The sequence below is a fragment of the Rhinolophus ferrumequinum genome, chromosome X (assembly GCF_004115265.2).
Source record: "Rhinolophus ferrumequinum isolate MPI-CBG mRhiFer1 chromosome X, mRhiFer1_v1.p, whole genome shotgun sequence".
NCBI lineage: Eukaryota > Metazoa > Chordata > Mammalia > Chiroptera > Rhinolophidae > Rhinolophus > Rhinolophus ferrumequinum.
Genome location: NC_046284.1, coordinates 64,516,342 through 64,526,458, shown reverse-complemented (window position 1 = coordinate 64,526,458; position 10,117 = coordinate 64,516,342).

Below are 10,117 nucleotides of genomic sequence, written 5' to 3'. Positions count from 1 at the left end.
TTCAATATCTTTAATGATTATAGTTTTATTAATATTATCTGTTTTTACCTGTTTGAGATTTTGTAATTTGTGTATTTTGAGTATATAACTTTGCATTATTTTCTTAGTGGTTGCTCTGTGTATTAAAATTTACATATATAATTTATTAAAGTCTAGTAGTGTCAATATATTGTCAGTTCTAGTGAAAAGTAGAATCCTCATTTCCATTTAAGTTCCATTATCCTCCCTACTTTTATAATGTCTTTATTTCCTCTATATACAACTCATATTTAGTGGTGCTATATTTTCGCTTCAATTATGAAATATGATTCAAGAAATTAATGAGAAAAAGGATGGTATATTATGTATACCTTCCTCCCTTTTTTTTTTTTTTACCAATTTCCAGTTCATGGTGTTTTTTTTTTAAGTCACAAGTCTTCCTTTATCATTATTTCCTGTATGTTTACAGAATTTCTTTTAGCCATTCCTTAAGGGTAATTTTGCTATCAAAAAATTCTTGGTTTTACTTCAACTAAGAATACCTATATTTCTTTGTTATTCCTGAAGTATATTTTCACCAGAGACAGAATTCTCACTTGGCAGTTCTTTTCTTTCAGTACTTGAAACAATCATTTCACTTCTTTCTGGTCTCCATGGTTCCAGGTGAGAAATCTGCTATCATACAAATTGGTGTTCTCATGTAAGTAGTTTCATTTCTTTTGGGATGCTCTCAAGATTATATATTTGACTTCAGTTTTCTGAGTTCTGGGCATGAATTTCTTTTTTTTTTTCCCTTTTCTTCCATCTCCCCTCCACTCCCCACCCCCACCCCAGTTCAAGCCGTTGTTTCTCAGTCTAGTTGTGTAGGACACAGCTCCCTGGCCCATGCTGGTATTATGAGGCTTGTTCTCCCCCCAAGCTGAGACAGTCAGTCCACAGTCATCGGTTGGCAGCTCACAGCAGCTCTCACTAGTAGCTGGCCATTCATGGCAGCACACGGTAGCCCATGGCAGCATACAGTAGCCCATGGCAGCACACAGCAGCCCACGGCAGCTCACGCTGGCCACCAGCCACTCATGGTGGCACAAGGTAGCCCATGGCAGCACTCAGCAGCCCGAGGGAGCTCATGCCAACCTCCAGCTGCTCATGGCAGCCCAGCTCCAGGGGGAGCCATTGCTCACAATCTTAGGTGTAGAGGATGCAGCTCACTGGCCCATGTGGGAATCAAACCAGTGACCTCGGCGTTAGGAGCACAGTGCTCCAACCACCTGAGACACCGGTCGAATTTCTTTGTGTTCCTCCTACTTGGAGTTTGGTCAACTTCTTAAATGTGCAGACTTATGTCTTTTGCCAAATCAGCCATTTTTAGAATACTTTTCCAGTACCACCCTTTCCTTTCCTTTTGGGATCCCATTGATATGACAATTAGCACTATTTTTATTATTTCACAGGTCACTGAGACTCTGTTGTTTTTTTTAGTCTATTTTATCAAGTTTCCTCAGGCTATCTTCTGTCATCTACACTCTTCTATTGAGCTTATCCAAGTTGTGTGTGTGTGTGTGTGTGTGTGTGTGTGTGTGTGTATGTACCTTTTTTATAACTTCTATTTATTGACATTTAAAAAAATTTTGTTTGTAAAGAATTTTAATTGCTTTTTGAAGCATTTGTATGATAGCTGCTTTAATTTTATCATCAAAAATTTCAACATCTGATTGATCTTTGTGTTAGCAGATACTTTCCTGTTTTCTCATTCAAGTTCTGATTTTTCTGTTTCTCAGTATGACAAATGATTTTCCGTTTTATCCTAGACATTTTATGTTGTATTATAAGACTCCTGTTTAAAGGAGTCTTAAAAAAAAAAATCCAACAGTCCTATTATTCAGGTTAAGCAATAAAGGGCATGCTGCTGAGCCTGTTCAGCTTCCTACAGGGCCCTGTTAACACCTTCCTAGTAAATGTGGACTAATGACACACACTGCCCCGTTGATGACTGGTAGGTGTAGAAGTTCACCTCCACCCTTGGTCTTAATAACAGTTTTCCAGAAGAAATGGGGTACTGACTCACACTTATCATTTCCTCCTAGTGTTATCGAACTAAAGGGGGTTCATTTACCTGAGCACATCAAAGCCAAATGAGACATGAACAGGAGTTTGTAGCTAAGTAAGTAAAGGTTTATTTAAGAAAATGGCACCAAGCTTGGAGACACAGGTGAGATAGTACTGAAAGGCCTGGGTCCATAATGGCCTCCAGGGGATGGGTTATATAGGGGGAAAATCATTAGTCATGGTAGCTAAGGGAGTTGGGGTTGTAGGCTCTACTGAGGTCTTTTCCAGAGGCCCTCTGTCCAGTCAATGGGAAAGTAGCTAGGAGATCACTTTATATTAGGGCTCAGGAGCTGAAACATAACTTATGTCAGGATGTTATCTTTAGCCTGCCAGAGGTTCAGACCATGTGACTATTACTGTGTTTCCCCGAAAATAAGACCTAGCCGGACAATTAATAAGACCGGGTCTTATATTAATTTTTGCTCCAAAAGACGCATTAGAACTGATTGTCCGGCTAGGTCTTATTTTCGGGGAAACACGGTAGTTGGGTCCAGTCTACTGTCTTCTGCAGCCTTGGGGGTTATTGATTATCTGGGGAATAGACTAGGTCTCTGAGGGGAATGGGGGTGGGGGGAGAGGGGAATATGATTTCTAGAGCTAGGATTTAAAACTAAAGTTAAGCAAAGTCATAAGGATCCTTAGTTTCACCACTAGGGTTATATGACCAGCTCCTCACTAGGTGTTGCTGACACCAGGAAAGGGAGAAGCAGAGTGCTGAGTCACATGAATCTGTTGTCACAGGTTTTGGTTGAAAGCTCCTTGCTGGGCACCAGAGAAGAGGAGGGGGCAAGCAGAGTATTAAAACTTCTAACTACTAAACCACTCCAGCCTCCCACCACCTCAATTGGCCTCATTGATACCTTGTGTGAGGGGAAGTCCAGTTCCACATAGAGTCTTACTGACACCATGCCGTGGTGACATATGCAGACTAGCCCCATTTCGCACTGCCTTGTTCAGTCTCATTCACGTCAAATTGAGGTGGAAACTCAGCCACGCTCTAGCCTCTATTTACTCCAGAGTTTGGGGGAATCAGTAGGCCAACTAGCCTTGCCTCAGACTACCTCAGTCTTTCTCATTGTTGCTACATAGGTATAAAGTTTCAGCTTTCCTTTGTTCTCACTGACAGCAGTGGAAGGGGAAAGTAGAACACTTACTTGTTTCCACTCACACATCCATGTTTAGTCTCACTGATAGATTGTCAAGTTGAAGACTCAGCAAACTACTCAGTCAAGCTTTCCCAGAGTGGGAAGGAGAGCTAAAATATACTGGTATGTAGCCTACTTCATACTACCTCATTAGGTTTCATTGCTGCTAGGTTGGGATACAGGCACAGCCTGCCAATAGACCCTGCTGACACTGTACAGGAAGTAGGATGAAAGTGTCGCCTGCCTTTACTATGTGGAGAATAGAAGGACAAGTCCCTGCCCTCAACTTGGCCACCCACACCACCTGGCACAACACCACTGTGCCAAGGAACTGGGGTGTTGTTGTTGCCTGCTTCTTTGGAAGACAAAAGTGGGCTTTAAGATCAACTTCCTGCTCAGCCTTGCTAAAACCCTAGGGTAAGAGTGTCATTTTTCAATTTCTGTTTGGTTAGGTTTGCCAAGGAAGTTTTCTGTTTACTGTTAGTCTACCCTTTTCCCGTTCTTTTGACTAGGGAAGTACAGCCTTTTATTGTAACTTTGTTTTTATCAATTGGCAGTATTCACATGGAGTCTTCCACAACCCTCATCCTTGCATATGGGTTGCAACATACATATATATATTTCTTAAAATTTCAAGAATTTATTGTGAAGTAACAATCAGTGATGTACAAGCAAGAGCAATGGAAAAGTTGATTTCATTACAAAGTAGTGAAAATTTGGACTGTGTCTAAAAATTGTGTTGACTACAGTAGGCAAGGTATTAAACATAGATTCTGCACATATATGATGGATATTATGTGGCCAGTAAAGAATTGTTGTAGGTAAATATTAAAATATATGAAAATATATCCATGGTATATCTTTCAGAGAAAAATGCAGATTACAATGGGATTATCTAATTGAATGTGAGTCCTTTGAGCCAAACTGATTGGATTCAAATAGCACTTCTGCAACTTGATAGTTAATGACTTTAGGAAAGTCACTTAAACTTGCTATGATTCAGATTCTACATTTAAAATGGGAAATGATGATTTACTTACCTCAAAATACTGTGGATATTTATCACATAATGCAGATAGGTGATTACATGAATGCTTGGTATTTAGTAACTGTTCAATAAATGCTAGCTAAGCTTATACTAGATTTTAAAAACAATTTTTATAGATATACTTTCACAGGAAAAAAGTGCCTGATATTTCTTGGGTTTGTGCATAGGTAATATAAATTCAAGATATGAACTATGTTACTTTTAAAAAATAAAATTATAAATGTTGTTATAAAAACATAGTTCAACTTCGTAAAGTTTAATGATCTTATAGTCTCTGTTCAGTGATTCATAAATTGGCAACATCCAATCTAGCAGATAGAAAGATCTCTGAGGAGCTGTAAAAATGAAAACATAGGAAGAAGGGCGCAAAACAAGGGAATTATCCTAGGCAGAAAAGCGTATTGATTTATTCAAGGTTACTTCTTTTAGGCAATGGAAGGAGTCTATGAGACAGATTACCTAACCAGTTCTTATGCGGTGATTCCTGATTGACTGGTTTAAGATTGCATTTCTGAGATATCTGAAACTAAGTAAGTCTTGGTTTGGTGATGTGGGGCTTAGCATTAATGACTCCATTTTGGGCCTGTTTTCTTATTTTTCATCCTCTTTTTGATCAAACTCTCAGCCTACTGAGAGACGTGATTAAAAAATAAATAAATAAGACATTAGGGCTACTCCCACCTAATACTCTGGGGTTCTTGCAGTTGTAGCAGAATTTCTGTGTGGTATTCCAAGTCATGATGTTGGGTTCATATTCTTTAACTTAGTCATTGTATTTGTTTCTTTTCTGATGTTCTATTGTTAAGGAGATCATTTGCTTGGTCTTTAGCAGCTGTAAACATACATTTAAAGCGTCTGAGAAAATATAGCACTACAGGAAGACTACTGTGTTTATTATAAGCAAGATAATTCCCAATGTCTTGAGTATTTGTTGTAGCCATGGTCCCCAAGACCCCAGCCAATCGAAATCAAATAAGTTAAAGACCTCACTGAAGGAGTCACTTTCTTAAGCCAACTGGCTTGTTCAGTGATCTTATGTAGCTGAGTTTCACCTTCCCCAGAAGTGTCAAGCCAAGTGCAGAAAACGGTGTTGGCCATAGCACAAACACCTCCTTGTTCTGTTAAAAAGATAATCAGTGGCTATCCTATTATCAAGAACAACTGGACAGCCTAGGAATTTTTGTTGGGCACATATTGCTTTAGCAGCAGATTCTGCAATATCTTCGAGAGTTAAAGAGAAGTTCTTGATCATAGCCTGATTTGCACTTACTCCTAGCCAGGGGAGTAGGGATCTGCCAAAGAAAGCAAAATTTGAATCATAAATGCCTTGTGGTAAGTCCTGTTGGAGTGTGTGGCTCAGGACTGAAAAGATAAAAGCCATGGAGGCAGTAAAATTGAATGGTCTGTAGATCACACATGCAGTTTTATTCTGGTTACCCTTGTCTTGATCCCCTCTCTTTGTACAGAGCCTGGACGCAAGGTTTCCTAGGTTTGTGGTTCTTAATCAGAGACAAGGGAATGAACTACTAGGATTAGGGATTCTGACATAATAGAGAGGGGGTAGGGTTTGTTCAAGAGAAACTGAGGCATTAGAAATCAGTTGGAAATTTGCAAGCAAAACTACAAGATTAGCAACATTGTGGCAAATCCAATAGTAATTTAGAGGTTGAATTATCCCCCTTGCCATGCCCTTAGAAATAGGAACAGTGGCATTATCTATCAGGCCAGAAGAAGATAAAAAGTGGACAAAATAATCATAAAGACCTTCTTGATATAAGTAATAGGAAAAAAGATGCTTAAAAAGGGAGAGAAGAATGGAAATAAACATTTTTGTTCTGGCGTCTTATGAGGAAGCAGTCTACCTCAATGCCAGCTTCTTCTCAGTCAATTTGATTTGTTGGTCTCTGGCATTTGCACATGACCAGATAGCAGGTGGAGCCTTCTTCGGTTGTGAAATATGTACCCAAGTTTCAATATCTTGTAATTTAGAGCAGTATTGAATTAGGATCCTGATATCTGGGCAGCTACTTCTGGCTGGCTCGCCAAAATAAATTAGGATCCTGGTGTATTTTACCAGGAACGTGATCACGTGGTTATCAAAGACTGGAAACGTGGATCCGGAGAGGCCAAGTTTAAGCAGAAGCAGGTTATTGCGAAAGTGTAAGAGAACAGGCATAAGAGAAAGGGCTCTCCTAAGAGAGGGGGTCCTGAAATGGAATGCCCCCCCAACCCCCACCCCCCCACCACCGTCCCCCGCCAGGACCATCAGGTTGGGCAAAAGAAAGATGACATAGAAGTGTAAGCTAGAAAAGTGGGTTTAGAAGTGGCTACGGGAGCGTGGGCGCCGCTGGCGGAGAGCTGCCAGTGGCTGCGGTGGCCAGCGGCAGCCAGGTGGTGGCCCAGTGCTCCGGAGCCACTGTCTTGTGGCCTCTCCTCTCGGCTGCTGCTGCAGTGCGGAGCTGGGGAGGAGGAGGGCTGGGAGCGGAGCCAGGCGGCAGAGAAGCGGAGGGCTACTCCTGGCTGACTCGCCAAAGTATGTTACAGAAGAGTGGGCCCTTCTCAGCACCACATCCAGGTTCTTGGCATCTCAAGCAAAGAATTGAATGAGATACTGAGGTAAAGTAGTGAAAAAACAGTTTATTAGGAAAAAAGTACACTTCAAAGAGGTAAAAGTGGGCTCGAGAAGAAAGCAGTGGCTCAAGGCCATTATTAGAAGAGAAAGTACACTCCAAAGGGTTTGACGCAGCCCCGAACAAAGGCAAGGCTCAAGGCGGGGTGGGGGTGGGGAGTTATCTGGTATGGGCTGTTCCAGGCATGGGACTACTTGATTGACATCTGTGATTGACAAACGGCTATTACCTTATCTCTTCAGACTTCACATGTTCTCTGCCGTTTGAAATTGTTCACTACAAGCTGATTGGCCCTTCCCCACTACACATGAGCTGATAGTTTGGCCGGCTCTGTAGCTTGAATGGCTTTGTTACAAGCTGAATGGCCCTCCTCCCCCTACACCTGAGTTTTTGGGGGCTGGTCCTGCAGCTTGAATCTGTTAGCTAGCTATTAAAATTATTTCCTCTGGCTTTGTTATGGTCTCCGCCTTAATGCCCTCTACAGTGGCCATTTTCCTTACTGCCTATAATTTTTCTATCTCGGTATCAGTAGTCATGGGTACTTCATAAACTCTTTCCTATGAATCTCATTTTTTAAAAAGCATCAGAATTAAACAATAACTGTCTGTAAATAACAAAAGACTTAAAAATGCCCATAGATAAAGATCTGATTAGGATTCATCATAATGTAATTGACAAAGAAATTGGTTATTTCTGTGACATACAACATTTAAAATAACTGAAATAATAATTGATAACATACTATGGGAGTATAAAAACATCTTTCCTCTCCTGTTCTAAGTCCATCTAGCTAAACTAATCAAATTAACAGAGACAGATTAACAGGAGAAAATATCCAAAGTTTATTATATGAATGCACATTCAGGGGTATCATAATGAGATCCGAGGAGGCATTGAGCAGTTGAGGTTTATGTGACATTATGGACTAAAGAGAAAGAGGAGGTAAAGATCTGGGATTTTGAAGTGGAAATAGGCAATTCACAGGTAGCCAAGAAAGAGCGAGAACACAAAGCAAACAAATTCTTGCTAGGCAACCCAGAAACAATGAGACGGGTGAGAATCCAGTAAAACAGGTTTATGCCTGGGTCCTTCCAGTTTACCATACTTAATTTTCAAATTAAGATAAAGTAAAAATCCTAAAGAGAGTATGCCAAAATTCCCTTCCTGAAGCAGGCCTTTTTATCTGAATTCCCACGGCAAGAAAGTGGGAGGGTCAAATGTTCTTTCCCAGTCTTTCATTTCTTAATAACCAGCTTAAAATCAACATCCCCAGAATCATATTTTGGAGTGGCAAAAATTTGGTCCCCTTAAATATTATATCAGATTTCTAGGAATTTCATACAACTTCTAGAACATATTAACAACATTCATCTGTACAAATATAAGCTAAGATTTAGCATCACTTCTTATTTGAAAATGCTCCTCATGTAATTAATGTAGCAAATAAACCTAATTACTTTAGCATCCTACCAGGTAAGAGACAAACCTTTTGAGACTTTCTAAGAAATCTCAGTTTGCAGTCAAAAAGTTCCGCCAAGAAGGATTTCTGTTTCCTAGGTTCAGATATTTTACAAATCTATAAGCCTTTTGAGATAAATAGGGGAGGTCTGGGGATTGGCAAAAAGGATAGGTGGGTTTAGAATTGCTTCTAGAAATACATTTCTGTTCTTGTAAAGACTCAATTTGTAAGACAATTGATACAGGTTACCTAGCATGTCTCTAGGTAGACAGGGAGGTCTCTGGTGGAATAAACAAAGACAGTCATATCCTGAAACTCCAGGTTTTGAAATCACTCCTTCACTCCAGGACATGATGTAACAAGGCCTTGAGATTAACCATAAAATTCCTTTTGGCCTGACAAACGGAGCAGATCTGATAGATAAGAGTGGGTTACTTTGCTAATTCCTTCAGGATGGGCAAGCAGAACAAACCTGGTAGACAATTAGAAGGTGCCAGTTCCCCTTCCCCAAACAGGCAAGGGAAGGTATAAAAGAGCTTTTGCCTCAGACACGGGGCACCCCCATTCGGGACCCCCTCCCGCTCCGGAGCTCTGACCCTTTGCTTTCAATAAAACTCTCCTCTTTTTAAAACTCCTAGGTCCGTGTTTCCATTCTTTGGTCTCACGAGACATGATCCCGGCACTCACTCACTCACTCCAAAGTCCCCCACATCATTTGGGGACTCACAGGAAAAATATTCCTATATCACAATGAATGTTCTTTTTTAACTTCTCTAAGAATTGGGTTCTAACCTGAATGACGTTAAGAGGCTGACCCACCCATCCTACTAAATTGTCTTTAATTTGCTTTTTTATATCAGGGAGAACATGTTTAATGAAGATGGAAATCAAATGATTTCTATATTCTAAATTAAGAGCTGTCTGTATTTGTAATGTTTTCATTTCCCTTTGATACATGGTTTCATTTAGCTTAGGGGAGAAGGTTCTTAAAAAGTTCCTATCAGGCTCTGAATATCAGCTTCCGATTTGGCCAACTTCTGACCATAGAGCTATTAAATTTAAAAAAATACTTGCAAATATCTTGTCAAGTTTCAGCTGGGACAAAAAGTAAATATTCCTGGCAGTATTGAACAACTCTTTGGATGCAAGAAGTAGCCACAAAGAGGGTGCAATAGATACTACCCTCCCAGATCCAGAGCCACTCCAAAGATAGCCAAGAGAAAGACAATTCCCCTGTGAGCTGACCAACAATCAGGAGGACCAAGCTGCAAATGGGTTACAACCGACATTTCTGTCCAACTATATTTTTGTGGCTCCTAAACTGACAGTTCAACTGCTTGCAGACACAAAAACTGACAATCTGTGTGCCCCAGGTAGGCAAACGCCATTTCAAGTTCTCAGGCATAAAATGAGACAAGAAAGCAATAGCTGTTCCTGGGAGGGAAAGACTCAAAAACCAATGGTTTCCCCAAAACAAAACACACAAGAGTCTGAACTTGGAAACGAAGGGACAAAGTGAAATTTTACCTTTACTCTTTGGATTGGGCACTACAGAGACCCAGGAATGCTGGCTCTAGTAAGAATTCTCACCCTTTGCCAGCTTCTGCCACTTTTTCTGTGACTGCATCTGTAGGCTCCTGAGCAAGTGGGGTTTAAAGTAGAAAGTCACACAGAGAAAGACAAATACTACATGATTTTTGTTATATGTGGAATCTAAAAATACAAAATAAATGAACAAACAAAACAGAAA